At 43.4% G+C, this 25,664-nt stretch overlaps 1 pseudogene; it reads right to left on the bottom strand.

Moving 5' to 3' along the window:
* Window positions 1-13,408: 13,408 nt before the first annotated feature.
* LOC127206611 (peptidyl-prolyl cis-trans isomerase A-like) lies at window positions 13,409-13,910 on the bottom strand (annotated as a pseudogene).
* Between the last annotated feature and the right edge of the window lie 11,754 nt (window positions 13,911-25,664).

Genomic DNA, 25,664 nt, shown 5'->3' with positions numbered 1-25,664 from the left:
CTATCACTTATTTATTATTCTAGTAGTTTGTATCTAGATTTTTTTTTTTATTCAGTTGGAGGAGCTCTGACCAGCTGAGTGGGCATGGCTGCCCCTCAGTCCTGTGTCTCCTTGAACTGCCAGGAAAACACTTGCTTCTCACCACATCTCTCCAGACACAAAGTTACCTAGGTGACTGCTCTGGTCCAAGCACCTTTATGTGGAAGTGGCGGTGTGGGAGAAGACACATTGGGAAGATTGTTGGGGTCAGCAGGATTTTTCTTGTTTGAAAGTGAGTTCTAGCAGCTGTCTCATCAAAATGCAAGTGCTCAGGACAACAGACCTGGCGTTGTTTATGCATGGCGATGAAACTGCCACATGTGTACATCAAAGATGAAAGTGGTTCCGAATGAACAATCCAACAACATTACCACCTTCTCTGTATCAGCCTCTCCATTGTGAGCAACACTGTATGTGCTTTTTATAGTTAGACTCATGACTGTCTACCAAGAATTAGGTTCTATTATTTCGAGTTAGAATAGTGAATTATTTTATAGCCAATCTAAAAATACAGATGCTACGCATATTTCAGTTGAAGAAAAACTATGTTAGTGTTTTTTTTTTTTTTTTTCCTCTCTCACTAAAAGTAAGAAGAGAAACAAGATGGGCCCAAACTTCAGATGAGGTCAAATCTGTAAGCAGCCGGCAGGGCTCTGGGGACAGGGTCACAGGAAGGGGGCCAGGGGCTAAGTGACACTTCCCTTGCAAGGCTTTAGTTTGTCAGAACTTAAGGACTTTGAAAGTAAAGCACTCTGGGCCCGTGGGGAGTGCTCAGGTCTCTTGCACGAGCCTGCATGTGTCTACCTTGGCTGCTCTCCACCTTTTTTTCCTTGAGACAGGCTTTAAATCTGAACTACTATTTCTAAGTTTTTACTAACTGCTCAGTCTGCCCAGAACTGCACAGTACAGGGAGCATCCAAGGTGGGTCCTTAACAAGATCCAACTTGATGCATTTTCATACTGACAGCAGGATCTCACTTGTCCAAACAAAGGGCTATTCCTCACAATACTTTTATAAACAGAGCCCTAATAATGAATTCACAAGTGGCTATTTCCTGTTTATGGCCATGAAACAAAGTTTACTCATAAATTTTTATTTTAATCCGAAACCCAGATACACAGCTGGATACAAAATATATACTCATGTGTGTTTACAGGGCCCCTGTGCCCCATGTAGACATGCATGAATCTGGAGAAACACCACATCATTGGCCTTGGAGCTGAAAAGATAAATTAGTACCCACTGATTAATACTCTGACTCTTAATTCAAGGAAACGGAAATAGGTTTCCCATCAGAAGTACCGTGTTCACTTATGCCTAGTGCAGCTCTGGGCTGACTGAATAATTTATAGAAATTTAGAATTAATAGTTTATATTTTTGACTCTATCTCAAGAAATAAGGTAGAAAGCAGTTGAGGAAGACACCGAAAGACAACCTCTGGTCTTCTTAAGTCTACACACACACACACACACACACACACACACACACACACACACATAGCTAGCCATGGAAAGTAGGAAATTAATAATATAATGAGGAAAGCTGATCACTAGAAGTAGATTCAGAAATTAAACCCATAATAAGAGTAGATGCAGAAAGCATAACATGACCAGAACTAATTATCCGGAGATCTAAAAGAAAAAAAAAATGCTTCCAATGAAGAAACTCTAGATGGGGTCAATTGTAAATTCAACACTGAAGAAGAGATTAGTGAATTTGAAAGCATAACAGTAACAACTCCAAGTAAAACACTGAAATATAAAAAAAAGAATGAAAACAACATAACTAAATCTGTTATTTTATAAGCTAATTAAAATATATTCATCGGAAAAAGAAAAGAAAAAAATCCTCTAAATACAACATTAGTAATTCTTGGGAAAACATTAAGTGATCTACACCATCTATCTGTCTGTCTGTCTATACACAACTGTAGGCTGGACATACAGACTTGTGAATGCAGGGAAGCAGCTCTATTACCAAGATATAACCTCAGTCCTTCTAATTTAACTTACCTTTTTTTTTTTTTTTTACTCTGTAGTCCAGCTGGGACTTGAACCTGTGCTCATTCTGTCTCAGCCTTCTGAGTAACTAGGCTGATCGGCCTGTGCCACCCAGTCTGGCTAGTGGCCCTACATATTTATATTGTGGCCCAGGATCTTGTACATGCTGGCCAAGCACTGTGTGATGAGCCACATTCCCAAGCCGCAAACATAGTTTTCAAGATACTGCATTTCTAGTTAAAAGTTTTCCAACAACAAAAAGCTCAAATTCGGATGAGTATAATTACAAATCCCACAAAACAGTTAAGAGTCAGATAATTCCAAGTCTATGCAAACAATGTAGCAGTTGCTCCACATCTGTCTGCCATACGACTTTGCCGTTCTCCAGGAAAATGTTCGCCTCAAGAGAAAGGAGAGATTTCCACATAAGTATTTGTATACAAACAGAGAGCTCTTTAGCAGGTGAATAGTTCAGCACACTGTGGCATATTCAGGGTGGAACAGCGCTGCAAGGAATGAGGTACTGAGACACAGCACAGCATGGAACCCTTTCTGGGCCAGTACACTGAAAAGCCTGGAGCAGATACTGGTGATTCCATTTGTGTGCAGTTCTAGATACACTGTAATAGGAGGCTGATCAGTGATTGGGGAGGAGGCGAAGGGCAGGAGAGATGGCAAAAGGACACGATGACACTTCTGGGGTGATGGAAATATCTGTCATCTCGATGGTGCTGCTGCTTTAAAGGGCATAGACATTGAACAAAGGCCATCAAGTTATAGGCCTTAAATATGGTCAAGTTATCAGCTACCTAATCCTTGATCAGGTTAGTGGTGTGGAAGAAAGAAGAAAAGAGAAAGGAATGGTAGAGGAAAAGTGAGAGCACTTTGCTGGCTGGATTTGCCATCTGCTAGGGGCAGGTTGGGATCTACGTTGAGCTTGGGCAGCATTCTCCTCCGTTGGTTGCACCCTGTGATGCTGGCAACTACCAGCAATGCTATGCTGGCCATGAGAGCCTGGAAGGGGCGATTGTGTTAGGAGGGGCCTTGGGCTTTGTGTTAGAAAATGTCTTGTTGCTGTGATCAAATACATGGCACAATGCAACTTAAGGGAGAGCAAGTTTATTTTGGCTTCTACATGGGAGAGTTCCAGCCCATCCTGGCAAGGCAGGCATAGTGTCAAGAATGTCACATGACTGGTCATATTGTACCTCTGTCATGAAACAGAGAAAGGACGGAAGTAGGGACCCCCAAGGACCCACTTCCCCCAGCTATGCCCCTCCTCAAGGCACATTAAGGGATTAGGTATTCTATACAAAACCCTCTAGCTTGTAGCACATTGAATCATAACAGCCATGCCAAGAAAACCTTAAGAGATGGCAGCAGCTGCAGATATTGTGGGACATGAGAACATATAGGTAGTAATCCTTGGATTTGGCATAAATCTTTTTGCTTAAAGCACATTTTTACTCAGTTACAAATCAACTCGAGGGAGAAAGGAAGAAACTCCTTGCTTTATAGCTCTGAAGGACCGAATACAGCTCTTGAGGTGTCTAAACTAGTCAAACCTTTAGCAACCTCAAGCCACCCTTGAAAGATCTACTTTGTGACCCAGAACTTTTCAGGACACTGGCAAGAGTCAGTTCCACCCACCTTTCCCACTGAACTTCAGCATGAGATAGATTTTATAGTAAAAAAAAAAAAAAAAAAAAAAAAAGCCTACAACAAAACCCAAATAGCTAACTCTGGGTGCATTGAAGGCTGACATTTCTGGAAAGGTGACATCACTAGGACAAAAACCAAGCTCATGACAGCATGGTTGGCTTCTTCTGTTTGCACAGCCACCTGAGATGTCTTGGCCCCACCCCCCAATTGGGCCGAAGTCTTGGTGGAGAGACATTTTCCATCCTCCTCTTGAGTTTGCACCTCGATGTGCAGGCTTCATTTATCCATCGTCACGCTCAATTCCAGTTCCAGTGATGCTGGCGGATTCAAGGAAACTGTTCTTGACCCCAGGACCATTCCTTCCTACTTCTCTAGAGAGCTTGTAAGGATCTTTCCTGCCACACAGCTTCTCTGGCCTGCAACGAGTTCTCTCCATCAAAATAAGAAGCATCTATCTGTACTGAAATCCTCATTTTCTTCTCCGTGGGTTGGGCTCCCTTCTATTGCTCAGCTTCCAGGACACTGTGTGCGAGAAGCAAAAGTCCCGTTTGTCTCTTCTAATGTGATTTACAATTGTCTCTCATTACTTAAGCAATTATGTCTTTCTCCAGCAAGAGCTGGCCATTACAATTCACAGGTTAGTGTTCTATGACCAAACTGATTAAAATATTACTTTCAAGTGGAAAAAAAAGTACAAGACAAAAAGAATCTGAATCCTGAATGTTACTTTATTTTGGGGGAAAAAAAATGAAAGGAAAATAATTTAGGGTGTTTTGGTTTAGGAAACAGAGATGATAGGTGCCTCTAATCAGGAAGACCTGGGTTCGCCTTCCCAGCACCCGTGCAAGAAGCTGAAGGTGATGGTAGGCTCCTGCAGTCCTGGTCCTTGGGGAGTGGAGGCAAGAGGGTTCCTAGAACTCGCTTGCTAGGTAGACCAGCAAATCAGCAGGCCGGCGTGACCTGTAACTTTCATGTTTGGGAGGTGTTAGCAGGATACCTGGAGCCAGCTGCCTCGTCTACAACAGGGAGCTCTGGCTTCAACTGGGAGACTCAACTTCAGCTAATGAAGCAGAGAATAATAACAGAAGGTTTGAAATGCCATCCTCAGGCCTGTACATCCATGCATACACACATGCATTACACGCATGAATGTGCATGCATACACACATGCACATGCCTATACATATTCAAACACGTATGCATACACATGTCACATACACACATATACATAAAAGAGTGCGGTGAACAATAAAAAGAAAAACCCACCATAGACTTGTGACACCCACACAGACACTCACACATGTCCGTGTGTACATGTACACATGTGTATGTGAGTACACATATATGAATACAGCTCATACTTACACACAAAAAATGTAAGTGATAGCTTTTATTCAAACTGTATTTAAAAATAATGTATTTATTCTTATTTCGTGTGCATTGATGTTTTGCCTGCATGTGTGAAGTGTTGAGTCCCTGGAACTAGAGTGACAGACAGTTGTGAACTTCCGTGTGTGTACTGGGAATTGAACCCTGGTCCTCTGGAATAGCAGTCAGTGCGTCAGTGCTCTTAAGCACTGGGCCGTCTCCCCAGCCCCTCAAATTGGATGCTACACGTTTTTGGTTAAATGCAAGTGATCAGATGAACCTTGGATGAGTAGATGGTCGTTTTTCCTTCTTCTGCACTAAAGGCTGTTCCATGCTCCTTACGGTTTTCCAAGCCTTCATTTAGGACTTCAGACTCTTAGCTCTGCTTTTGAATTACGTCTGGCCTCCCTTCCCACCTCTAACCGTATGTATGTCTGCTGTGGCTTTTTGAGAAATCTCATGACTTTGAACTTGCTTCCTCTAGCTCTAACCTCTCAGACTAGGACATTTTCATTACTAATTGTGTTTCAACATCTCTTGCACCATGTCACCAGCACCTCACATGCGTAAAATACGCCATTTCCTTTCATTTCCAACCATGTTCCTCTACTCGAATGTTCTAATTACTGCTACTGCCAACTACCAGTCATTCTACTAAGAAATACTGGGAGGCTGGAGAGATGGTTCCGCAACTAACAGCATTTGCTGCTCTTCCAGAGGACCCAGTTCCCAGCACCCATGTCAGTGGTTCCCAGAAGCCTGGAACCTTCCAGCTCCAAGAAATTCAACTCCCTCTTCTGGCTTCCACAGGCACCAGCACAAGTGTGACATTCACATACACACTCCCCGCCTTGTCCCTCCCTCTCCCCTCTTTCTGTCTCACGTGGTGTGTGTGTGTGTGCACACGCATGGATACACACCATAAATACAAAAAAATAAAAAGAAACATTCTTATAAAAAAGGAAACATTGGTGCCTCTCTGTATGTCCTATATCCAACCATTTTTGAAGTAGCATTTTTATTTCATATTCAGAGGAACCTAAACTACTTTCCTTCGTTTTTTGTGCCCCCTGGCTTCTCTGTAATTCAGGCTCTCCCATTTCCGTACCTGAATAAATTACAGCCGCTCCGCATGCTCTTTTCCACGCAAACACGTTCTCCTGGTTATTTTCAGCTAGGCTAGCCATGCCACAGCCAGCGAGCTTTGCTTTGCATTTTACGCCTTCACTTTCAGTTACATTTCGATGTGCACACCCGGCACAGAGAAATGAACTCTCCGCGACACACAAGTAAACGTAGAGAAGCTACTAGCTTCACGCTCTCTTTGTGATTCCTGGGCCTGGACCTGCATCCTGCCTTTTCTCATCACCCAGTATTTATCCTTCCCTGTTTTCCTTGCTATGTGTTACCCGCACACACATTTGCTTACTATGTACACATATATGTTATAAGCTAGGATCCACATACCGTGAGAGCATGCTGTTTATTGTTCTTTCTGAGATGATAGGACCTCACTTAACGTACATTCTGTGTCTACCCCTTGTCCTGTAAATGTTTACATTCTTTTAGAGTTGCCTAGCCTTCCATTCTATGTACCAGGTTTTCATTAGTCCTTCATCTGATGATGGACAATTAGGTTAGTTACAGTTTCTTGCTGTAAATGTTTGGGTTGCAAATATCACCACAGTAGGGTGTAGAGTTCTCTCAGTCTGTACCCAGGAATGAAATACCGGGGTCTTACAGTAGTTCTATTTAACATTTTTAAAAAAAGAACCTTCAAACTGATTCTCATAATGGCTGCATTAATTTGTACCTCCACTAGCAGTGGATATCAGGTCCACTTTACCACATCCTGTCCAATATTTGTCACATTTCTTGATGATAGCCATTCTGCCTGGGTGTTGTGGTGCCTTAATGAGATTTTTAAAAAAGATTTATTTATTATGTATACAGTATGCATCCAATCACATTATAAATGGTTGTGAGCCACCATGTGGTTGCTGAAAATTGAACTCAGGACTTCTGGAAGAGCAGTCAGTGCTCTTAACCGCTGAGCCATCTCTCCAGCCCCCTTAATGAGGTTTAAATTAGCATTTTGCTGATGTCTAGAGACAATGAACACTTTAGAAAATAGTTATTGGCTATTCATTCTACAAAGCAAGTCCAAGACAACCAAGGCTACACAGAGAAACTCTGTCTTGAAAAACAAAACAAACAAACAAACAAACAAACAAAACGAACAACAAAAACAACGACACCAAAACAAAACAAAAACCTAAAAAACTATTCATTTCATTAGTCCATTTACTGGTTGGCCGTTTTATTTTATTGGGGTCTGATTTCTGCATTTCTCTGCAGATTGTGGATATTGCCCCCTTGTCTGAGCATAGCTGGTAAAAATTTGCTCCCATTCTGTGGGCTGTCTGTTCGCTCCACGGACTGTTTCCTTTGCTGTAGAGAAACCATGTGGAAGTTCATTTAGATGCACAGACTTAGGGTCTGGTTAATTCACTGTGCAATGTGTTTCTATTTGCAAGTTCTTTATATTAAAGTTTTAACTAAAAAAAAAAAAAAAGAAATTCTTCATTTACAGATTTGAGTTCTCTACGTTTTTTGTACCTCACATATAAAAAGTCTGTACTGATTCACCATCACCTAGGCAATGAAATCCAACCTCTGGGTTCTGGGTTGGATGTTTAATCTCACAAAACCTTCACTCAGAGATTATTTTCCAGCCTTTTGTTTTACTGTTTAGTGCTTTCCCTTATGAATTTCTTCCGTAGCACTCATGAAAACAAACACATAATTTTTGATGCTAAGGTGCCATTTTTTTCAACTGAAGGTTAACTGGGCTTAACCACTTCTTGCTTGCTGCTGAGATAGCCCTTTGCTTGCCCATCTGTTCCAGTGCTCATGCTGTGCTCAGTGAGGAACGCATCTGGTTCCACAGCTGCCTTGTGTATTTGTAGAGAGCAGAGACTGTCTCACACACTGGTGTGACTCAGAATGGTTGGCATACAGCCTTCCCCAGGAAAGCAAAGGTGAACACAGTTCAATGGCGGAGGGGTACCATGCTTCTTAACTTTCTTCTTACAACACACTTAGACTAGGTAACAGGCTCATGGATAACACCGCAGGATACCAGTCATTCATCTTATCAGTTCTTCTTGTAAGTATGTGAACTTTCCCAAAGCACGTCAATGAATTAATTCCATAATAGTGAAAATGACAGTTGTAGCTAATTTGCCAAAGAACTATTTGACTGTCTCCATTGAGTACCATGAGGAAGAGGGCATAGCTCTCCCTACCCGTTGATGGAGAGATAACAGTAGGTTACACAGATGGTGAATACAAGAAGTAGGAATGACAACCTCAGAGTACCTTGGTCTATTCCCTTCTATACTTTTTGTGATACCAGGAGATTGAATTATTTGACAATTGTTTGTCTTTACTTTCATGGCTTCCCTTCGGAGAGAGGAGTCTCGTGAGAATGTTCTGTTTGCATGTGTGGGCCTGTACATGTTTTGCTATGCTGATACTTTTCCTCTGGCTCCCTGGGACATACATTCTTCAGATGTAGTGATGGATAGTATTCACCCACTATACAAAGTCCTATATAGTCAAAGGACTATTCACAGTTTTCTAAGATCTGAGAATGTTCAGAAAATACTTGTCTTAGCTTCTTGGTGTCAAGGAAAACAGATTTTCTTTTTTACGTAAGTTCTTCAAATTTAGTTAAAGATGATGATCCCAATATAAATGTTTGGGATATTTAGCAGGATTTAAATCGCTGAATTTTGCATACTTCCACTGTGATTTAAAAGGGATAGCAGGCTACCAAGAAGAGACTTGATACCCTATGAGCATATACAGGGGGAGGAAATCCCCCTCAGGAACAGTCATAGGGGAGGGAGTAAGGGGAAAATGATAGAAAGAGAGAAATGGGAGGATACAAGGGATGGGATAACAATTGAGATGTAATATGAATAAATTAATAAAATATATTTTAAAAAATAAAAAATAAAAGGTAACCAAGGAGAATATGCTGTGACTATTGTTACTACACAATTTATAGAACAGACTCACTCGAGTGTTGATGACAGAAACCCATAATGTTGCATCCTTATGAATTTCAAAGTCCACAGGCAGAGGGACCTTTCATCACAGTGCAGACATGCAGTTGGAGCCATCTTCAGGAGTTTGCCTCTGACAATGACTATCGTTAACACTAGGCTTCCCCTGTATGGCTCAGCGCACTGGCAGAGAGATCATCTTTCCCACAATTATCCCAGGGAAATTCAAGAGTGTTTACAATTGGTCTACATTTGATGACACCCTATCTCCAGCCCAGTCTCTGCAAACAGTAGTCCTGGCTAGGCCTGTCACATGCCCAACTCTATCTGGCCTGAAATTTCACCAACAGCTTGGAGCTACCTTCAACACAGAGTCATGGGAGGGATGACTTCCCAGGAGAAAAGAAGGATAATGTAATGGTAGGGCAGGAAGTGGATTCTGGCCAGCAAAGAAGCTCACTAGCATAGATGAAATATCACCCAACAACAACAACAAAGGAAATATCACCTAACATTTGTGCGGGAATTGGACTCATGTGTTAATTGACACTCTAGGTTGGCTAGGGACACAAGATTTAGATGCAAGCCCAGCAATCTGTGAACAATCAGATTACTGTATGGAATTTACAAGACAGAACCTCAAATATTATCTTACAAGTTATAGGTATATGTGCATTTCAGTATGATTTTTATGTAATGTATGCCTATGCTTAGGTACACCATTTTTGAGCACTGATTGTCAATATTTTGCCAGTAAAGAAATCCAACCATTGGTTGCTCATGGTGCATACCTTTAATTCCAGCACTTGGGAGGCAGAGGCAGGTGGAGCTCTGTTAGTTGGAGCCAGCCTAGTCTACATAGCGAATTCTAGGACATCCAGGATGTGACATAGAGACACCCTGTCTTGAAATCCAAAAACAAGCAAAAAAAAAAAAAAAACAAAAACAAAAAAACAAAAAAACAAAAAAACAAAAAAACCCAGACAGACAAACAACAACAGAGAGAGAGAGAGAGAGAGAGAGACAGAGACAGAGAGAGAGACAGAGACAGACAGAGACAGAGAGAGAGAGAGAGACAGAGACACAGAGAGACAGAGACAGAGAGACAGAGACAGAGACAGGGACACAGAGAGACAGACAGAGAGACAGAGACAGAGACAGAGACAGAGACAGAGACAGAGACAGAGAGGAGAAACCTAAGGAGCTGCAGGCATGGCTTAGTGGTTAAACCCCTCCAGTGTATAAGACAGAATGACCAACGGCACATGCTGTGGAAAAGATGCTGTGTCTGCTTGATATGGATCTTTGGACCTTCAAAAGTGGAAGTGTAAACCTTTGCAGCTTTGAGAAAAGTAGAAAAGATAAATTGCAAATAGCATCTTAGTTAGGGGGTGGGGCTTTGTCCCCACTTCCCTTCTCAGTGCTGGGACTTTGTCTGGTTTGAATCTGTGTAGATCTCATGCATGCTGTCAAGCCTCTGTGAGTTCATATGCTCACTAGTCCTGTTGTGTCTGGGAGTCCTGTTTCTTTGGAGTCATCCATCACCTCTGGTTCTTAGAGTCTTTCCACCTCTTCTTCCATATGATACTTGAGCTTTTGGGGGAGGGGCTTAATAATGACATCCCATTTAGGGGCTGAGTGCTCCAAAGTCTCATTCTGCACCTTGCCTGAGTATTGATCTGCTGATACCTACTGGGAAAGACAAAATGAGCTTCCTCTAATGAAGAGTCACTGGGTGTACTAACCACATTCCAGAGTACTTAGTAGTAGTTGGCCAACACAAAATAGACTTATGTTTCTCTGTGTGTGCACATGCCTTTTGTCTTCTTTTGTTTTATTATTGATTTTTATTTGTCTATTTTGATTTATATTTTTTCTTTTGAAAGAGAGAGGGCTGAGAGACATAGAGAGAGTGCACAAGCAAGAAGTTTGGTGAGTATGGAAGTACGGAGGATCTGAGAGGATTTGGGAGGGAAAAATATGATCAAAATATATTGTTTGAGAAAAGCTTTAAGTAATAATTTAAAAAGGAAGAGGAGGATGAATAAAAGGAGAAGAATTGGGTCTTTTTGTTAAAGTCTTAAAAATGTATTTTTGACAGATACACACACACACACACACACACACACACACACACACACACACATACATACATACAGAGAATGCACTTAGATCATACCCACCCTACCCATTTCCTACCTCCCACTCCCCCCAACCACTCTCTCCTGCCTTTATGTCCCCCCCCTTTAAATATCCTATCAATATTGCATTGAATGTTAGAATGTGGACAACTTACCAGTGGCCACATCCCCAAAGAAAAATGACTCTTCCTCCTGCAAGAATCCATTAATTGACACCAGCACCTCATGTAAGGCCAGCCTCTTGAGTCCCTCCCACTACCGTGCTGGGATAGTGACTGGCTCGAAGGTGTGTGGGTAACCATAGCTGCTACAAGCTTGTAAGTGTAGCCACCATGAAAACACTTGGCATCAGCCCTACTCATTCTCCAGCTCTTATATTCTCCCTCTCGCTTCTTCCATGATCTTAACTGAGTCTTAGAGGTGGGTGAGTGGTAGGTTGACACAGATGACCCACTTAAGCCTGAACGCTCAGTCACACATTCTCAACACTCTGACCACTGAACTGTCCACTGCCAAAAAGGAAGCTTCTCTGACCAAGAGAAGCTTGGTCAGCATAGATCGAAGAACAGCATAGATCCACAGGTATAAACTTAGATCCTTAGAAGTCTGCTTGACAACATGACTGATTAGAATCAGTAGGTTCCCCTAGGTCCTGTGAACTCCCATGGGCTTTCTCCTATGTTTATAGTAATTGGCATGAATTCCCCTCCTGTGGATTGGGCCTCAAGTCCAATCCAAAAGTGGGGAGAAGAGAACAATGGCAGTTGTTGGTTTGGTGCCTCTGGTGCCTTCCTGACTAATAACTCATATCTTCTAGAAGCAAAACCATCCACGTAGACAGTGTATGCCATGCCTCTCATCCCAGTTTCACTCCTTAGTGCCTCACTTCTACATATCAACTGTTCTACTCTCCCTCACAATGATAGCTTTAATTAGACTGCAACATAGTAAGTTTCTATGTGACTTTTTCATACATCTTGGTCACCCATTCTCCCTCCCCTCATTCTTCCCTGGCCTCCCCCACTTAAGCCTTCCCATTCCCAATATCCTTCTGCTTTTCACTTTCATTTGTTTTATATTCTACTGTCTCATCTCCCTTATTGAACCCCTCCTACGGCCACCCCTTTCTAGGTTCCTGACTTCCACATGTACTCCAAGTTAAACCCAAAACAATAGATCCTAAGATCAGTCCCACATATGAGAGAACACATGCCATTTGTCCTTCTGGACCTGAATTACAGCATCCAATACCATCTCCTGCTCTCCATCAGGTTCATCCATTTACCTGCAGGTTTCCTACTCCATTTTCCTTGACCAGTCATCATTTGATTGGCATTTGGATTGATCCCATTTCTACTGTGAACAGAGCCATAAGGAACATGTATGTACAATCATCTCTGTAGTCAGCTGTAAAGTCCTTTGCCTGTATGCCCAGGAGTGATATGGCTTGGTCACACAGCAGTTCTAGTTCTTATTTCTTGACAAGCTTTCAGAGTGACTTATATCTGTGGCCTCTGTTCTATTGATCCTTGTGTCTATTTTTGTGCTGGTCCTATGCTGGTTTTGAAATTTGATTTGTTAACACCTCTTTTTGTTTATGTTGTTTCAACTCCTTTCCGCCTTTTGTATTTCTATATAAAAATTGAGATTGGTACTTGTTTTGTTAAGAATGACCCTGGACTTTTGATTGCTATTGTTCTTAATTTGCACACTGCTTTTGGTAGGGTAGCCACATTCATGGTTTATTTTTCTTACCCATGAGTATGGAAGGTCTTTCCATGTCCTAGTGTCCTCCTTATTATTCCCATCACTGTTTTAAGTCTTTATCATGGAGGACTTTCAATCTCATAACTAAGTTTATTCTTGCTGTTTTTTATTGGGGGTGGGAGGTGGTTATTGTGAATGGGAGGATTGAGGTTTTTTTCCTATTTACTTTTTATTCATAATCATAAACTTAACTCTGCAATGCAGCTAAACTCAGAGGGGAGTTAGGACAATATGGAACCCAAAAAACTTCAGTGAAGGCAGAGATTACATGGTACTGCAAGCAGATGCGATGAGGGCGCTCTCCTGAGCTACAGAAGGAATGGTCTGATGGGTAAGATGGCCATAAGTCAAAAGAATTAGAGTTGTCCACAGTCAGAAATTGTGGTCTTCTTGCTGGTGTTGACATTCCTGGACCCAAAGCGCTCCGTGGCTTCCATGATACTCATGCCTTCCTTCACCTTCCCAAAGACCACATGCAGCCATCCAGCCACTCAGTCTTGGCAGTGTAGATAAAAACCTAGAAACCATTTGTGTTTGGTCCAGCATTTGCCATGGACAAGATGCGAGGACCTGTATGCTACAGGATGAAATTCTCATCCTCAAATTTCTCCCCGTAGATGGACCTGCCACCAGTGCCATTATGGCATGTGAAGTTGCCCCCCTGGCACATGAATCCTGGAATAATTCTGTGAAAAGAGGAATCCTTATATCCAAATCCTTTCTTTCCAGTGATGAGAGCATAAAAGTTTTCTGCTTTGTTTGGAGCTTTGTCTGCAAACAGCTCGAAGGAGACGAGGCCCAAGGCTGGCTATGGAGTGTGATGTCGAAGAACATGGTGGGGTTGACCATGGCTGCATCAATCAATGACAGGGGACAGCAGTGTCTGCAAAGCTGTGAATGGGAGGGGTTTTCCCCCTGATTTATTTTTCAGGTGTTTGTCACTGATACATAGGAAGGCTGCTGGTTTGTTGAGCTAATTTTATTTCATGCCTCTTTTCTGAAGGCGTTTATAAACTTAAAGAGATTTTTGTGGACACTTTAGGGTCGCCATCATCTTTCTAGTCAGCCCTTTCCAAGCTTTATATGTGGACCTGATCACAAAACAACACCATGTAAGAACAACATTTGAGATGATATCTGGCTATTTACCTAGACTGCTTTCCTGTGGTGTTTTCTCTAACACTTTGAACTTGTGGAGCCATGTTCCCTCTCCTAGTATATACTTCCTATGGCCAACTTGAAAACCTTCCCCTCAGTACATCTTGCCCCAACTCAGGTCTGGGGTCTGTTCATAGGAACCAGCTCCCACCTCCTGGTACCTTCTCTCATGTCATGCTGAGAGGCACTGGGGTAGCATCATAGCTGGTGAAGACAAAGGTACCGCAAGACTGTGTTTGATCAGTGGCCCTGTCAGGCGCTGGGGCCCAGGATTAGTGATGAAGAAGACAGGGAAACATGTTGAAAGTATGGTAGATGAAATGTGGGCTTGTATGATCCTGGGAGGGGAAGTAAGGTTTTTATTTTGTAATTCCAAGGTGTATTAGTCAGGTTCTCTAAAGGAACAGTAGCGCTCTCTCTCTCTCTCTCTCTCTCTCTCTCTCTCTCTCTCTCTCTCTCTCTCTCTCTCTCTCTCTCTCTCTCTCTGTCTCTCTGTCTGTCTGTCTGTCTGTCTCTCTCTCTCTCTCTCTCTCTGTGTGTGTGTGTATGTGTGTGTAGTCAGTTTATGTTAACATCGTAATGGTAGTGAATCTCAGTCTCAGTGGAGAGGCTGAGGACCTGGAAGTTGCTTGGCCCACAAGGCTGGATACCTCAACAGTCTCAGTCTGGCATGGAAATCCTGAAGGGTTCCTGGAGAGCCTCTGGCCTTCGTCTAGGCTGGAAGCCTGCCTGGAAATACTGGTTCTGATATCAGCCAATGAATCAGCAACATCAACAACATGGAAAACTGACTCAGCTAAAAGCGGGAAGGCCAAGTGAGCAAAGCGATTGCAATCTCGGCCTCTGTCATACCCGTTTTTAGTTTTTATCTAGAGTGCTACCTGGGGGTGCCACCCACGATTGGGGATAGGCCCTTCTTCATCAATCATGGCAATCAAGCAGTTCTTCGGGTGAGGCTTCCTTCTCAGGTGATTCTAATTTGTGACAAGTGGCCATTAACAGCAACACAAGGCATGTCCTAGCAGTCGTGGTCTTACCGAGTGACCTAAGTGACAGCTGTATCTTCGCAGCTACACAGAGGGAAACCCGAGGGAGGAAGCAGAGACTTGGGGGCAGGGTCTTGATTCTACTCTTATTTCTGCTAGTAATTGACCCTTTGGCCTTAGACAGTGTATCAGTTACTTTTCTTGTGGCCATGTCCAAATAGAACACAAGATGCGGTTGAGGAGACGACAGGCCCATTTTGGCTCCCAACTTGAATGGACATTCCACCCAGGTAGGGAAGGTATGGCAGAATTCATGGCTGTGGGAGCATGTGCCAGTGACCTGACATTCCAGCAGAGGAGTGATTCCATCCCCAGGTCAAGGGGTTATACTACGCCATCTGTGTTTCCCCTCCATCGGTCCTCTCTGCAACACCCTTGGAGATCCAGAGCTGTACCTTGGTCTCCTAGGTGATTCTAAGTTCAGCAAACCTGACAATCAAGACAGATTACTTTGTTTTTCTACAAAGATGCTGTGTAGTTAGTTCCTCGTCCTAAAGGCTCTAAGTCTGTCATTCTATGGCTCTTTGTTTCCTTTTTACAGTTAAGGTAGATGAAGCATATGTCTTTGGAGAAAAAGTCAAGGGCAGTGTCTAGCATATTGGTCATATCAATTCTTTGAATCCCAGGCTTCAAATCCTTTATGACAGTAGTCATAAATCATAAATAATTCCAGGCTACTACTCCCAGATTTCTTAGAAGAATCAGAGCTCTGACATTCTTTGGCAGATGAAAAAAGAAATTCAATTATCTGGAATGCAAAGGAAAAAAAGAATATTCTGTCTTGCTGAAATCTTTCTGAAGGGCAGTAGCAGTTTTTCTTGCTTCAGTAAAAGCAAAGGACATGGCAATATTTCTCCCATTATCAGGGCTCTGTTCTGCTTCAGGACTGACATTCCAAATAGGAATGACCACAATTCCTCCAGTGTCATTTGCACTACTGTTGAGAGCTTAAGAGACGGTCCTGCATGTGTGCTGCGTTAGGCATATATGCACAGACATTTCCTTCTCACTGATCATATTTGCAGCCTCCACTGGCCACTTAACGTTTACATCTTCTTCATAAAAGTAGAAAGGGCAAAAGAGGCTTCCAATATTTTTTGTAGGGTGGTGCTAGTATTGTATTTTATTTGGATCCTGGCTAATGAAAGCTAAGATGTTTAAAGAATTCAGAAGCAGAACATTTGCACTGTGTTCAGAAACTCAAAGACACAGTTGTTGTTTAACCAGACAGTTGCTCAGAAACAAGTGTCCTCAGGAAGCCCCACCCTGTGTCTGATCAGCTTCTTCCCCAGTGATGGACCGTAAATGGCACGGGTTTTATTTATTTTGTGTGTGTGTGTGTGTGTGTGTGATTATGTGTGAGTGAGTGTATAGTTGAGTGTGTGTGAGTGTGTATGTATGTAAAAGTGTGTATGAGAATGTGTGAGTGTGTGTATGTGTGTGTCACTCACATATTTGTATGGCTGTGCATATGTAGAGGCCAGAGGTTGGCTTTGGGTATGTTCCTCAATTGCTCTAATACTTTATTTTTTGATACGGTCCCTCACTGATCCCAGAGTGCACTAATTGACTGGCTGGCCAAGGGACTCCATTTCTTGCCCACCCCACCCCACCCCCCAGATTTGGAGCTCCAGATGTGTCCCATCCTGCTTGGAGAATCCAAACTCAGGTCCTCATGCTTGTCTGGAAGTCATGAGGACTATCATATCACCGCAGCCTTTTTGTTCTGCTTAATTAAAAGAGGGTGTTTTGTTTTGGGGTGGCGCAACTTTTGGGTTCTCATTGTATACTCTCAGCCCTTGGTGAACTTGCTTTCTAGTATTCAGGAACAAACGTATCCCCACCACAATCAGGGGCAATTTCCAAGGCAATGGAGATTAAAGAAAATGAGAAAGACGGCAGGAAAGAAGTGTGTGTGTGTTGGGGGGAGAGGTGGCATGGGGGAGTGGAGAAGCAACATGGCAGAGCTGGTCCAGAAGAGCTGGCACAGAATTCCACGCCAACCCCACCCCCTGGCAGAGTGGTCTTCCTGGGCCATACAGGCTGTCAAACTGTGAAGCTTACTTCACTTCCTAGTCTGCTTCAGCTCGAGATTTCCCTTTTCACTGTGTAAAGGATGTTTAAAACCCTCTTCCTGTGTCAGGGATCTTACTGAAATCTATGTCACAAAAGAAAATTGGTTTTTAAGTCAGGGCTAAACAAACTTGCTGATGGCCTTGGGTGTTGAGGGATTTTTGGCCCATGCTTGGTGAAACAATGGAGTTAAACCAATGGTCTTCACATTCATATCACCAACCAGCCAATGATAACCTCCCCACACCCCTGCCAAATGCAAAACATTTGTTCTGTTGTCAAGTTCTTAATCTGGCCATGCCCTTTCTATTTGGCTTATTGGTTTCACCAATTTTTCAGAGAGCATCATGGTTGTCTGATGTACCGGGTTGGCATCTTTACCTACAATGAGAAGATGGGAGTCCAACTCTTTCACATACTATCTGCAGTTATTGAACAAGTTTAAGAGGAGAGCCTGCAACGAATAGGTAAGAGGAGAGTCTTGCCTTATCCTTGTGTTTCAGTTACTTACAGCAGCCCCTAGCCCGGGTTTCTATAGGTACTTCAAAAGGTATTCTTGCTTTGGTCTGTTGGTTTATATTGTTTATTATTTTAATATCCATTCTCCTGAATGGCCAAGACCCGGGCCACACAGTGAGGCTTTGGTGATGCTAGTAGACCATGCCTCGCACTTCATCTTAGGTAAACAAATCAGTAACAACTTCTCTGAGCCTTTCACCTTTCTATAGAAAAATTGAGGTGGGATTTATCTGTCCATCTGTACCATCTATATCATGCGTGGTTTTGTGTGTGGGTGTGTGTGAAAAGGGTAATGGAATACAGAATGCCATACATGGGTTATTCCCGTTATGAATTAGTCTCTTTTATCTGACTCTGACCAAAACAGATGTTGGCAGCCTTTCTAGCCCGGCTCTCGCAGTCACACTAAGACTATCAGTTCCGCTTAGGGAAGCTGTAGGGAAACGATTTAACTCTTTAAATAGACCCTTACTAATTTTTCCTTGGTTCCTTTCATTATAAACTACAAACAAACAAAATTAGAATGCATCTCTATGAAACAATAAAGAAAAACAGCAATATTAAAAATACATCAAATATAACTCTAGAGGGAAGTGGGTTTTTATTCAAGGACTTTAAAGAATTCTGACACTGAAGAGATGTCTTTGCTTGAGGAGGCAGCTGAGTGTGTTCCTACCTTACAGTCAAGATCATTTGCATAGAATACCAAAAGAGCTCTTGTAAAAAAAAAAAAAATATTCTGGGAAAGAGAGTGGTAGGATGCATTTTGCTAGGATTCTATTCCTTCCTATAGAAAACAACCATATTAAAAATACAGTCTACACTGGTGCTACAATAATGGCCTTGCATCAGGATTCTACAACAAAATGTAAATTAGAGGAGTGTGAGAGTGGAGAGACAAGGAACGAAAGGATCAAAGAGTGAAGAAGGAAAGGAGATTACTGGAAAAAATAGCTTAATAGACACATAGCATTCAATAATTTATCATAGAAAACAGCACCCTATTTTTAGCTTTTAGGTTAAAAATATTTGAAGTTAATGAATAAACATCTTAAACATTTCACCTATCATGTAGAGCAAAGATGGCAGAAGAATTGCTTCTTGGACCAGAGGTGTTTTCACATGATTATAGTGAAATATCCTCACAATTGTACCATAAAGTGCCATCTCCACTTCTCTCACATAGTGCCTAAGCGGGGGTGGTGGGTACAGGGGGATGGGTGGTGGTGGGTACAGGGGGATGGGTGTGTGTGGGGGGACGGAACCTGTACATTAGACTCCCAGGATTGGTGGGATTCTGCCCCTCCCCCAACACTAGCTTTTCCAGCTGCCTTGCATAAGCAGGGCAGGAAGATCCTGCTGCCCTTCTGTCCCAGTTCCTTTGGAAGTCACTAGCAATAGGCTTAACTAACAATGTACTTAACCATTATTTTTAATTTGGAAACACTGACTCTCCATCTTGCCAGAGGGGAGATTAAGACTGATGGACAAATTGACCCCTCCAGGAACTACATCTACCCCCTTCTTTTGGATTGCCTTACTTAATCCTTTCAGGAGCCTGCAGGGTACATGGTAGTTTGTCCATCCCGGAAATTGGAGTGCTGAGGTTGTTACCTCCTGCAAACACCAGCACTGGTGGATAGGAATAGCCTTCATTTCTCACTTGGCCACTGGGAGACACACCATATGGCCCCTGACCTCATCATAGAACCCGGAGGGGTTTTTCCATCACAGTTCTTTGCAGGCACAAGTATGCCATGGGACATGAGGACCTGAGAGCTTGTAGCATCTTCGCTTGTCACAGACGAAGGTCAAACTGTTACCAGCTGACAAGCGTGTGGTGGGCACATGAAACACCAAGAGGAGAGCATGGGCCGCCGAAGCTCACTAACGTGTCCGTGTCAGTGAGTTTACTAAGAAAGAAAGCACACAAGCCTCCAAAGCCCATGCACTTCCTTCACACACAAAGAAAAAGGCCTAAACCAAAAGCGCAGCAAAGACTGTGCTGATTTCCCTCCCTGATTCTCCAAGAATCAACAAAAGTTGGCGATCTCTAGATGAGATGAGTGGTGAAGGCGAGAGTAGGCAGCGTGATTTTTCTAGATTCGAGATTTTCAGCTAGGTCTAAGCATACAGAGGACGCTGGATGAAGCCTGGTAGGAGTTATAGCCATTATAGACTTCCACGTGGGGAGCTCTGCTGGTGGCTGTGCTAACTCCTTAATGACGAACAGTCACCACAGTGCGCATGCTCCATTCCATACCGGCCAGTTGTAAAGGCCCTGAATGGTGGCATTCATTGTGCGGTGGACGCTGAGTTATTTTATTGTGGATGTATAAATGCAATTTTAGAAGGTGCCAGATGGAGAAGAGGAGGGGAGGTGGTGTGAAGACTATTAGATGGCAAATCAAGAGGCCAGAGACAAATGTATCTGGATTGGTACATAGTTTCAACGGCTCAGATTTGGGTCAAGGTAAGATGGAGATTTATACATTTATAAATTTAGGATTCTCCGTCTTCCTTTCGCCATCTTAAGGCTTTCACCATTTAACTTAGGTCCTGAGATGCTTTCAGTGAGGTTAGAGGCCTGTCGCTTCTCTCTCAAGCAGGCCACATGTCCAATAGAGCTGGGGTGGCCCCACAGACAATTTGGTTAACATCTGTCTTCCAGCACACTGACAAGCCTCCACACCAGGGAAGTCACAGAGCAAACGGATGCGCATTTGTCACTAGATTGTTCTTTGTGTGCAATCCTGACTTATTCCTGCAGCTGACGACAAAAGAGTCGTGTATCCATCCGTGTATCCGCACAACAGCCGCTTCCGGGGGCGGGGGTGGTGGGTGGGGGATGCGGGTGGGGGCGGGAGGGAGTCATATGCAGTTTCTCATTGACAGCATTGCTCTCCTACAGGATTAGGGGTCTCTTCTTTCCACCAGCTCCATCTCCTCCTGTGAGAGGAGCTGAGGCTTGGTTGTGAGCACAGCAGGGAAGGCCCGGCTTGTGAGAATTTTGCAATTTAGCAGAGAGACGGAAGAAAGTACATTTCAAAGTAAAGAAAATAGAGGCAGTGCCCTTGGGGCACCCTGGGAGCCTCTGGGAGGGCTCTCTAGGGACAAGGCTTAGGCTGGGACTAGATAGACCCTGGCAGGAGTGTGAGCCCATTACCTATGGTGGAGAGGTGGAGAAACCCAAGAGGTTCTCAGAGCACAGGCCCCACTGAACACTCAAGAGCCAAAAGAGTAACGTGGGTTTTGCTCTACAGAGAAAAAACCACCAGGGACTTTTGAGTTTGGGAATAACATTAACATTTCAAGAAGAGCACGTGAGCTGTCGCTTTTCTTGTCTGGTGACAAGGAAGAGGAGTCCTGTGTCTAATCCTTCAACTCACCAGAAATAGCCCCAGAGGCAACACCACTGTGGAATTTTCACACCGTGTGATCAATAAACTGTGGAGAGGAAGCCCCCGCTTAGAAGCCAGACATTTTCGTCAGAGTTCCCACTCAAGGTGTATCTTGAAGGGTGAGTGAGGATCTGTCAGAGAGCCTGGGAAGCCGAGGAAAGCCATTTCCACAAAAGGAGTCAAGTCCAGAGTGGAGGTGTGTCCAGAGTCAGCCCAAACTGCTTATCACCTTTGGGAGTGCTTCCCAGCATAAGACAAAGACCCAGGGTAATCAAGCTGTCCCGCCCCCACCCATCCCCCACCAACCCACCCCCGTTGAAATCTGCTATCATTAAATTTCCAAAGCTTCACACACGCAGATCGCTTTATCTGATGGACGTGTGGTGACATGAATCGTGTCTTATGAAGTCCTGGACCGGGTAGAATTTTTGCCTGCCCCCTCCCGTCTTCTGTCATAGACAGAATTAGCAGAAAGCTGTGCATAAGTGGATTATTGCTGCATAACTATAACCTAGTTCCTTTTATGTAAAAAAAATTCCAAAATGGTAATTATAGGTAATTACTACAGCAGAAACCTCAGTCTGTTCACCTTCTAACCCAAAGCGAGTTCATCTAGGAGTCAACTCCTGCACATGGCGGCTACTTCTAAACAGACTCATGGTCTTGGCTGCTGCCTCATCATTGTGTGGGGAGTGAAAACGCTTTTTCAGTCTCTCCTTGGCCACAGTTTGTGTCACTGTTTCTTCCCATTTACACCCTTCAGTGCCAAATTCTTTCTTTTCGCTTTAATGATTATTTCAACACAGATGTTTCATTACAGATCAGGAAAGAGATTACTCAAAGTTGTGGTGGTGGTGGGGTGTTTCTTACTACTGACAGTAAAATATTTGCAAACCGCTCTCCTGTTCATGCCGCTCACGCTCCAGAAGCCCTACAGGTCTCTCGTGCACAAACTCACAGCCAATGATCAGGAGAAGCCCAAATACCAATGTCTAGAAGTGAGAGAGAGCATGCGCGATGGAGTGTGCGCGATGGAGTGTGCACGATGGATTGAACAAACACACGTGGCTTCTCAGTGGGGCACAGGGTCACCGCCGCTTGACCTCCCAGGTGAGCAGAAAAGGGGAGGTGCCTTTCTGCTGCCAACGCTGAGCACGTTTCCTGCCATGTTTGTGTAGAAACACTTACTAAAAATATAAATAAAGTTTTTTTGTTTGTTTGTTTGTTTTTGTTTTTCGAGACAGGGTTTTGCTGTGTAACCTTGGCTGTCTGAACTTGCTTGGTAGATGAGGCTGGCCTCGAACTCACAGCGATCCACCTGCCTCTGCCTCCCAAGTGCTGGGATTAAAGGTGTGCACCACCACTGCTCGGTGGCCTGATGTATTCTGATAGGGCTTTCCTGTTTCCTGTTAGCCAGAGGCCTTAGTCAGGCTGTTTTTCTGCCATGCTCCAGCTTCTAACATTTTCCAAATTAAATAACTATTTTCCCTGGCCAATTAATACCATAAGTCACTATCATCACTTGTCCTACTTGACTATTTATTTGAGTCGTCAAATCATAGCAAACTTTGGAGCTGCTGTTCATTCAGATCCGGGCTTGGGTGGTCTTCTGTTATGCCAGTGCCCTCATCCAGTATCACAGACATGGGTTCAGGGCATATAACCTGCAGATGTTTGTTCTTTGAGACAATTCAGGGAGCTTGGTAGAGCATCACTAAGGCAAAGACTTATATAATTCTCAGATCAAAAATGGTTTTATAGTCTCCTGGCTTTTCTACAAGCATCCATTTAGTCTGAAAGACTTCCTACAAATTAACCAACTCAAAACTTAAGTCCCAGGCCAGATGTCGTGGCTCTCAGTCAGGAGTTCAAGGCCAGGGTGGGATACGTGGTGAGTTCCAGGACTGATAGGACTACATGGCAAGGCCTTGTCTTTAAAAAAAAAGAAGGGCAAAAAGAAAATTATTTTAGTTTGTTTCATTTGGTTTTTCAAGAGACAGGTTTCTCTGTGTAGCCCTGGCTGTTGTGGAAGTCACTCTGTAGACCAGGCTGACTTGGAACTCAGAGATCCGCCTGTCTCTGCCTCCTGAGTGCTGAGATTAAAGTCTGGGATGAAGAAAATCTTATCTGGTTGTTATTTTTTTTAATCAAAGTTATTTTGTTAAGATAGTATCTCACATAGCTCAGACTAGCCTTGAAAGTGTAATGATCATGAACTCCTGATCTTTCTGCCTCCTTCAGGCAAGAACTGGGATTGCAGATGTGCAGCAAGGTGCGGAGGGTCTCATTTAGGCTTCCTGCACACTTATCAAGCACTCAACCAACTGAGCCACATCTCTAGCCCAAGAAATCATTTTTTTCCCACAAATACTTAGAAATATGGCTTGTAGTAGTAGAGGATTCTAAAGCTGGATGTTGGTGACTGTACATCCCCCCTCAGGACAAACTAGTTTAAGTTGAAATTATCAATAATGTCCCTTCTATCCTCTAATGTTTCTCCAATGTGCACAGTAAATAACTGCACCAGTTTTGACAATGTGCTGGATTCCCTACGCAGGCTACTATATTCCATCACCAGATATGTGGTCTCACATGAGCACCAGACCTGCAGAATTACGAATGATGACATGGCATAGGCCACCAGAGCTTCTCCACAGTGCCCTACTGTAAATAGCTGAACTGCAGATGCCAAGGATCTGCAGACACCCACTGAGCCACATCTGTCCTCACGGAGCGGCTCCCTTAGATGGGATCCTGCACCCTTTCAGCAGGCCGCCTCCCACTTGGTTCAGAAGGCTTCCCCAGTGTTTGAGGTTACATCCTATCACCACGTTTTTATGGCATCAGTGCCCAGCCCAAGTAGCTCTTTCTTCTGCCCACAGTCTGTATTGTTGCTCAAGTGTGCTTCTTAAAACAATGAATATGTAACTCATTAGATGCCTTGAAGTAAAGGGAGATGTAAGGATCTAATTTTATTGACTGACACAGATTGCAGAGACACACAAAGCCTGCTCAGATCCTTTGTAAAATTTGGATTCAGAGAGAGACACACACACACCCACTGCCTCCACTCCTACCTCCATATGCTTATTGACTGATAGATGGCAGGATCTGTAGGCCATATGTAGGCACGCTAAACAGCATTGACCTTGATGGGAGGTATATTTTTTTTTCTGAGCTGCATTTAAGGGGAGAATTCTCTCTGCAGAGTTGGTATAGTTACATTGTTAATGTGAATTGACCTGGCTGGGCACTACCCTCCCTCTGGGTTACCGACCCTCCCTGTAGCAGGGACAGTGGCACCACTAACTAAGAAAGTAGTGTCCTAACCGCCAACAAATAAGGCAAGACATGTTGCATTCTACTCAACCTTAATCTCATCACATGTAGGTTAATTTCCACACTTTTCTTACTCTGAGCCTAAACAGTAGTAAGTGCTTACAGCAAACACATAGCATTTCCTACTTACCACACACTTCTACTGTTTTACATAAGACAAGTTTAATCTGTGGTAACAATTTGATTCTGACTGAAAGTTGATGAAGTGAACACCATTATTATTGATTTGTAAGCAAGGAAAAAAGGCTCAGAGAGCTGTGGCTGGGCAGTCAGTAGTCCTCTGGTTTGACTTCAGAGTCTGTCTGAACAGTTAGCCACCTTGCCCCTCCTGTTCTGCAGCATTCTAGAAAGGAGTCAGAGGGTCACAGGTCACAGCTCACTCTAACCATCTTCTGTTAAAGTGTCTGTCCATGGACCCTTGACACCAACTAGCCCACAAGGATCCTGAGCCCTTAGGCTCAATAGATCTACAATTTTACTTTAATCAGAACTATTTTCCAAGCATTTCTGCCATGTTGTTTGGTATCTTCTCAACTACTCCAAAACCTCCTCCACCCAGTACCCTACCTTCGCCTCCCTAGCTTCCTGAAGGAAAAGAAACCTTTTGTTTAAGGGACAGGCAGGGGACAAGAAACAGATGTTGCCCAAGATCCCAAAGCCATAAACCATTTTCCTTTGAGAGCAAGACAGAAATATCTTGATCCTGAGCAGTGGATGAGAAGCCATTTAATTCCCCAGGGAGAGGAATCTGTACAGACAAGTGACAGTGCTAGTGACAAATCTCTTGGTCGCCCAGGGAACTATGCTGTTGGGAACCATGAACTCATGTACCTTAAGCAAATAAACAGATAAAGGGAAAAGCCACACAGCAGCTCCAGCCAGCTGCCACACTATTATGAAACCTCTCCCGTCTTTAGTTAAATGTTGTGAGATAATTGATGGTTACATTTTTTTCCTTGTTTCTTGTGGTATTGTGGTCTTCCCTCTCCGAGGAGAGTCATCCTTTTAAGTGGGACCCAACAACCTTCCTCAAAGGTTGGAAGTCAAAACTGAGCCAACACCACTTTGAAATGATA

The sequence above is a fragment of the Acomys russatus genome, chromosome 23 (assembly GCF_903995435.1).
Source record: "Acomys russatus chromosome 23, mAcoRus1.1, whole genome shotgun sequence".
Classification (NCBI taxonomy): Eukaryota; Metazoa; Chordata; class Mammalia; order Rodentia; family Muridae; genus Acomys; species Acomys russatus.
This window is presented reverse-complemented; position numbering and strand designations above follow the sequence as displayed.